Here is a 7,929-nt window from a genome sequence, read left to right as displayed (position 1 = left end):
ATGCTATCAACAGCACCATCACAGAGAACCAACCATTACTTGTTAAGAGACCCCTTTTTGTACTTGAAAAGACAAGTAAAAATAAACAGATCTAACAGTGTCAATGGACTAAAGTAGGTGATCTTTTAGTTCCTGCTGATTTAGACTTTTTTTTATTGCTTCATAGTTCCTGGATTTGTCAGTCAACAAGTTGTTTACATTTTTGTCAGTTGGAAGCAACTTCAGTTTTTGTGGTACTTTGGATTGTTGTTGAACGGTAAGTGACGCAACACCAAACAATAATTTGTGGTTTGGCCAATGGTAGTCTATGTTATGTGGAATATATTAGGCTAGTCAAGTTTATTTGTAGTATTTGTCACTCAAAATTACAAGTGTCTCAGAGGGCTCTAACCTGATTACATACAAGGCCCTTCATCCTTATATCATTTGCATAAGGATTAACTAAACAAATCATTCAAGCAAATGAACAAAAACTATTTACTAGAAGGACTAGGAATAACCTCAGGGGGAGACATACCCAGAGTACAACACATGCCAATGTATTTTCTGTCGTTGGATTAATTGCAAATTTGTTACAGAGTTTGCACCACTAAAATTACTACCACCTGAAATGCTTCATTATGAAGTCTGATTGTTTTAGAGCACTGTGTCATGCTCCTACCATGAACACAGTGGCGATTTCCAGTGGAAGAGGATGAATAATAAAGGAAGAGTAATTCTTGTCCCTTATTTAAATAATGAGATACTACAATATTACCATCACTAATTACAGTGCTGGAAGAAGTGTTAAGATCTTTAACTCAAGTAAAATTAGTTATAGGCTACTGTTGTACAAAAATACTCTATTACAGCTGTTACATTCAAAGTCTTAGTGCTAGTATTAGTAAAGTATCACTTATGCAAAATGACTTCTCAGTGTTACAGCTAGATATTTTATTCTATTGGAAAATTATGCATTCAGCTGAGCAGCATTTTAATGATGCTAATTAAAAATATCATATTTCCCACCGAAATAATGTTGAAATGTAAATGGACTCAAGAACCATACAATTTTACTTGTAAGGTACCTGGTACTTTTTCCTACTGTCTAATCGGTAGAACATCATAGCTCGACATTTGATAAAGCTAGGAGCTAACATCCTTGGCGCTAGCTGCTAGCTCGACATGTTGGACCGAAGACGGTTAACTTTTTTAGCTGTTGTGTAATTCCTCCATTTTAATAGACGATCTCTGATTGCGTGAGCGCCGGGGTTTACAGGTGTAAGGGGCCAGAGTGTCCGGAAGTGACGTAGGACGCTCACAAGACTACACACCAGTGGATTGGACAGTAAATAGATGGACCGAGGAGAGAGACAGAGCAGTCGGACATCTCTGAGGGATTCTACGGAGCTGAACGGTAATATTCATATTTTTATTACTTTTATCGAGTCACGCAGCGTTATTGTGACATTAAAAACTTCACAAGTATACAGTTTTAACGAGAAACGATGTGGTTTGTTTGTGGGTTGAAGCTAAATGTGCTGACTGGGGCAGCTGTCAGTGGAGCTTTAGGCATTAATAACACGACGACGAGCTGCTACGACAACTGTTTATAGTGTTTATGAATGAATCTTCAGCCGCAAAAAACAAACACCTACTGTCAACACAAAAAGACTGTATTACTAGTTTTAATCACCAGGAGTCACGCAGCTGAAATTATGCAGTATTAAAAGGTTATAGAGTTCTTTTTCGCTTTCATTATGTAACAGAGTAGAGGCAATATCTTGTTGAATCCTGCCTTGTTTAGAAAAAGACTCTTTCCCTGCCTGTTTGAAGCAGGAGAAGGAGGAAATTACAGGCTGCTTTGTGCTGCAGCAGGAGAGGCTAAATTATAGTGGGTGGCGAAGAAATGTTTGTTTTTGAGTAAGATGTTACTTAGAGTGTACTTTTGTTTATTATGTGCGAGTACGTGGCTGAAAGGAGGGAGCAAAAATATTCTGACTGGCTCATATTCGTTCTCATTTCATATATAGTGAGAAATGTATTTGGTGTATATGATGTTAGTTAAACTTTTTGAGGCTGTAGTTTGTGGTGCTGATTGTACAGCATTATATAAAGACAAATGTATGTATGTTTTGGCCTTCATATTTATATGTATATGTGGAGTCTCAATATTCTACACACTGATCAGCAATACAATTTAATGGCATTTCAAACCAGGAATCCAATAGAGTCATTGTGATACAAATCCTAAGCAAGGCTTTATGAAGTCTGGAGTCCAATCCAAGTCCTAAATCCACGTCCTAAACAAGTTATTATGCAACATCAACAAAATGTAATGATCTTGGAATTTTGTAAATGCAATAATAGTACTGTGAAACAACTGGCTGGTCTCACTTCTTCTCCTTCAAAATAAAAGTAGTTCTACCCAGTAGCTGTATTTCTATGTACAGCTTCAACATCAAAACCTTCATGAAGGCCACATTTACTGCAGGACTGTTGTCAGACACGTCTCTGTGTGTGAGCAGTGCAACAGCTCTCTGCAGCCATCTGACACAAATCACATGCAATCATTCATCCGTCTCTCATGACGACTCGATGTCACAACAGTTTTATGGTTCGGCTGCTTTTCCTTTCCGTCCCACATACTCTGACAGTCAGTCAACGGAGGAGAGGGTTACACGTGTGAGCGGTGGATGCTGTGTGCTGTCGGCATTGTGTTCCTCCCTCATTGTGCTGAGTGGGACGTTTCCAGTAAGTGTCCACGTGTGTCAGTAATGGCTTTGCCTCCCTTGTAACTGCTGCGGTGCAGTTACAGGTCACACTCGGCACCAATCAGCCAAATGTAGTCCCCTTCTCACAGGGTGTTGAAGGCTACACCTCTCAGGTGTTCTTAACTATGGCACAAAGACACCCAACACCAGGCGAACAGCCAGTGTGAGCAACTACACATGTGGGCCAATTTTGCCTTTTGATGCCCCTTTGATATATTTTTTAAATGTACAAGGAAAGCATCGGCATTGAACCCTGACAACAACAAAGAATGAGCACATTGTTTTTCATGTCAGAAGTAAACATTAATGAAGGCGTGTTCCACCTTTAAGAGGAAACTATAACATCTGTTTCATTTCCAGACATTACAAAGAGAAGTGAAGTCCTGCTATTTCCTCCTATACTGCACTGCATTAGCGGTAAATAAACCGATAGCTTGAAGGATGAGGCTGGAAGTGTTCTATGTAGAGTTGAAACAATATCGTGCGAACCAGATGAATCCGCAAACTCATGTTTTTTTTGTGCTTACAGATATGTCTGGTTCCCCTCTCGCACAGACCGATTTCATTCGCCCTGATTGAAGGCAGGCCAATCACAAATGTTTATCTAGAATGGGGCGGGGTTAAAGTGCGTCAAGTCCTTTTCATAAGTAACCAAGATGGCTGCCGACGATGCGTTCTTATACTGCTAATGCAGCAGTATTCATTTAAGTGGACTGGAGTTTAAGTTACATGTGAATGGTGAGTGTTATGTTCAACTCATAGCCCTATGAATGGAATGGTGGAACTAGCTAACTAGCCTAGCAGCCTACCGCTTCATCAAAGATGATGTTGTTCTGTTTGTAGCATCCAGAGGCATTTTGGGCTCCTTGATAACGTCCTTTGGGGCATAAGAGGGAGCGGCAGTTTTAGCTCAGCAGTTAAATTACGCAACCAATGTGCAGAGGCTCAGTCCTTGGTGCAGCAGCCCCGGGCTCAACTCCCACCCTCGGGCCCTTAGCCTTGTGTCTTCCCCAATGTTTCCAACACTATGCACTGTTCTCTCTCTCTGTCAATAAAGGCAGAAAAGTAAAAAAAAAATCTTAAAATAAAACTGCATAATTAAGATTTTATGTTTAATATTCATTGACTTCAATTGAAGTTCCTTCTTGACCTTTTATCAGGGTAGTTAAAATATAATGTCCTTATGAAGTCTAGTTTATTGTGAGCTTTAGATCATGTCATATCTCCTGAGTTCCATCAGCTTTTCAAGTTAGCCTAGTTGTCATGGCGTTCATATTACATCTTTTTACCAGCCATCTCCTCTTTATTTCCTCTTGATGAAACCCTGGAGATGCTGTGAACAGCAACATGGAGTTTTTCCAGGTGTAAACAGTACCTGCACATCCGAGCTGGCGAGTGCCACGTGGAGCAATGTGTCAGCAGCAGCAGGAAGGCGGGGGGGTCCTGATGCTGGGGTAGAGACAGGAAGCTGTATTTATGTAATTGACATGTGTAGCAGCAGCAGCAGCAGCAGCAGCAGCAGCAGTATAGCCTTGCAGCTGCTCTGATCTCTCTAATCCCAGCCCCCGAGACTGCATTTGTTTGTTTTTTGGTCACATTTGTATAGCAGTGGCTCCAGTTCTGTCCCACCAGGCTTAATGAATAAGCTCATTGCTGTGTTTCGTAACATCAAACAACAGCTAACATGTAAAGATTTGTTGTGCCGGCCCTGATGAAGAGCCTGTACAACTGTTGGGTGTTGTGGTGGCTGTAAAGTGAAAGAAAGTGATGGATTACTTTTCTCTACATAAGTTACGCCCTAACACAACCACTCACAACCACACGTTTGTTTTACTTCACTCTTATTAGGGTCACTGCTTTACTGACATCTCCATCACTCTGATGTTAGCTTTGACGCTATTAGATTTAATCAGAGAGAAACTGAAACATGGGTGTATTTGTGAAGGCCTTTAAAGGAAGAATAAGTCGGTTTTTTTCAGTTACGGTTTGTAAGCACATCATTCAGAGTTGGCCTCTCCTCCCGGCTCAGCAACACCTCTTAAAGGTGGGAATCTCAGTGTCCCGATACGATACGCGATACATGGCCAACGAGAAGGATAATATCACGATACAGCGATTCTGTGATAATTGATAATATTGCAAGACAATCATATAATGATACATCACGATATCTGATTAACGTCTTCTTCAGCCAATTACATCCGTTCACGTCATTCATGCCATAAAAGCACCGCCGCGAGGAGTCATGAAGTAGTGATGTGGTGAAATCGCAGGGAAATCTGTTATTAAAATTAAAATATCGATATTTGGCACCAGCATTTCAATAATTTTATTGCATGAGTCAGGACGACGATATATTGACGTATCAATATTTTATTGACTGATATCGGTCGTTCAGTATTAATGGGCTGATATTGGCTTATCACAGATGTATATCTGTATATTGGTATATTTTTTTGGGGTTGTTTTTTTAGATTATTCTTTGGTCTTTTTTGCCTTCATTTATAGAGAGGACAGTGGATAGTTTTGGAACCAGGGGAAGAGAGAGTGGGGGGTGACACGCAGCAAAGGGCCAGCAAAGGGCCAAGGGTGGGAGTCAATTCTCTGTACGCGGATGGTTAAGAAATTGTGTCAACATCTCCCGCAGAGCGCGATCAGACTCCCTTGTTTCTATGCTCTCAGCACTGTCTACAGCAAATGTAGCAGAGCGTCATAGCTGCACAGATGGTTGTCCGCACTAGGATTAATTGACAATGTAAATAATGTTATCTGTTTAAGAAAGCAGCTTCTTGAGTTTATATAAGTATGTCTATGCAAAGGTCATAGTGGTGTACCATACACAGAGGAAAGGTCTAATTTAATTGTAGCTCAGACATTCCCTATATAGGTCACAATACTGTGTGTAGTGTGGCATGAGGGATTAAGATTCTACCCATTCTTTCTTAACTAATCCATTAAAACAAAATGAAATCTGTCTCTTTTATTAGAAAATTGACATTGTTGTCTTTATTACTGATTTAATGTCAAATTCAGGATCAGTGTTTTTACTGTTTTACGTCAAAGGGGAATCTTCAAGTAACCAGTTGTTGTGGCACCAAACGAGAGAAAAGATGCATTATGAAATCTAACAAGAGTAAATTGGGAAGCAAAAAACGTAAAATATTCCAGTTTCTCAAATGTAGAAAAAACTTCAGTCTCTAGTCACAGTCAAACTATGACTAATTGGATCACAAAATAAAGCTGCATATTTAAATCCCAGTTCAAATCAATCATCTCTTAAAGGTTTAGTGAGAAGAATGTAACGCTGTGTTTCAGGTGTGTGGGGTCTACAGTAATGCATGCCCAGCAGCTGTTACAAAAATAGCCGTCACATTTCCGTCTCATTGCTGAATGTTCACGTCGCGTGCAGCCATTGAAGGCCAGTTGAGCGGAAAAAGCCAAACAACAACGTTGGTATAAAGGAAGCGATGTGAACATGAATGTCCTGCCCCCTTCCCACTCTCTCCCTCTCTCTTCCTCTCCTCCCTCGGGCCCTCTCCTCCTCTCCTTCCTCCTGACTGACATTTCTGTAATGACACTGTCTGAGCTCCACAGGCCCTGCCTCCATCCCATCCTTTGCTTACTGTGCGCCACACGCAGGGCCAGCTTGTCACACCGAGAGCCCGCCTGGCACGCCTCACATCTGTATCAGACCGCTAAATGCCAATAAAGAAAAACTCAGCTTGATTGAGAAAGTAAGCATCCTCCATCTTCCGGGCTGACGGAGACAGAGCGGCCGTTTGCCAAACGGTTTATTGGACAAACTCGTCAGACAGTTTGAGGACTGGGATTCTGTCGAGAAGTAGGTTAAGCCCCACATCTTCTTTGTATGTGGGCAGGGTTATTATAGTGAGGGGCTTAGATTAACTCAGCATAGTGGAACCTGTATATGTAGAAACGTGTGAATATATCTGCACCTTTTTAAAGTTTTAAACCTTCACGAGACATGTTACATGAGAGAAAAGGCAGATTATATTCTATACGTCTGCAGTTTTTTGGTTGTGTGTGTGTGCGCGCTGTGTTTGTGTGTACGTATGCATCAACTATATTCAACTGCACATGGCTTTAAATGTACTTCTCTCTTGTGATGTGTCTGCTAGCTGAGCTTCTATAATTACCACAGCCTGCAGCGCCTCATGGGGAGCATATTAACACACACGAGTGGAGGAGCAAGAACCAGAGCACATGCACAAGTCATATACAGGCACAAGTGTGTGTGTGTGTGTTTGCAGTATATCCAACCACTGATGTGTGCATCTGATGAATTATATATGAAAGGGAATGATGCACTGTTACTCATACTATATATAACACATATCATATATAAATATATATAGCAGGATCGATATTGTTTTTCAAACTTGATACAAAACTGATATTTGAGTTTTAAAGTATTTGATGAGCACAACTCTTGAAGTCATTCATCATGCACAATAGTGGACCTAATAAAACATGAACAAACACTTTTAAAAGGACCCCGAAGATTGTCTTTTTTCTAGATATTTGACAAAGATGATGTACTTTGCATGACATTTTGCAATCATAACATCACATCTTTCAGGGTGCTGTTTAACTCAGCAGTTAAATCGAGCTTCCCATATTATGGGTGGGAAGCACCAGTGACCTCACAGTTCAATGCAATCATAATTATCAGAGCTACGATTCAATTATTAAACGATTCTCAGTGCGATTTTTTTAATTCGATCCCATTCAATACATGGTGATCTGAATTATTTCTTTACCAGTTCATGTAACGTTGCGAAGTATTGTTACACTTCATGGTTAAAAACTAGTTAATAGAATTAACTTCAGTGACTGTTAGAGGGTTTAAACTGACACATGATGGCAGCAAAATGAACAGATTCAAAGCCCAGAAAAGTGGACAAAGAGATAGATTAATGATTTTTGCGCATCGATGCAGAATCACAAAAGGAAGAATTCCGATTACTACGATTATTATTTCTCCCTCCCTTATCCCATATACAGATGCCTCAGCCGTTGTTGCGGCGGCCCTTAGTCGGCCCCTTGCCACGTGTCATCCCCACTCTCTCTCCCCGTTTCTGACACTATCCACTGTCGTCTCTCTCTCTGTTAATAAAGGCATAAAAGGCCCAAAGACATTTTTTTAAACACATCT

The 7,929-nt window shown here is 40.6% G+C and overlaps 1 protein-coding gene across 2 annotated transcripts in view; it reads left to right on the top strand.

Moving 5' to 3' along the window:
* Positions 1-1,321: 1,321 nt before the first annotated feature.
* Positions 1,322-7,929, top strand: part of map3k13 (mitogen-activated protein kinase kinase kinase 13) — a 33,179-nt gene continuing 26,571 nt past the window's right edge. For both annotated transcript variants that reach the window (XM_069663235.1, XM_069663236.1), the window contains exon 1: positions 1,322-1,396. The gene's annotated coding sequence lies outside the window, so the exon portion shown is untranslated. The remainder of the gene's footprint in view (positions 1,397-7,929) is intronic.

This window comes from Semicossyphus pulcher, unplaced genomic scaffold (assembly GCF_022749685.1).
Source record: "Semicossyphus pulcher isolate SPU_LCO1_2020_fin unplaced genomic scaffold, fSemPul1.0.p SCAF_15, whole genome shotgun sequence".
Classification (NCBI taxonomy): domain Eukaryota; kingdom Metazoa; phylum Chordata; class Actinopteri; order Labriformes; family Labridae; genus Semicossyphus; species Semicossyphus pulcher.
Note: the sequence above shows the minus strand (reverse complement) of the source record. Positions and strands in the feature narration are given on the sequence as shown.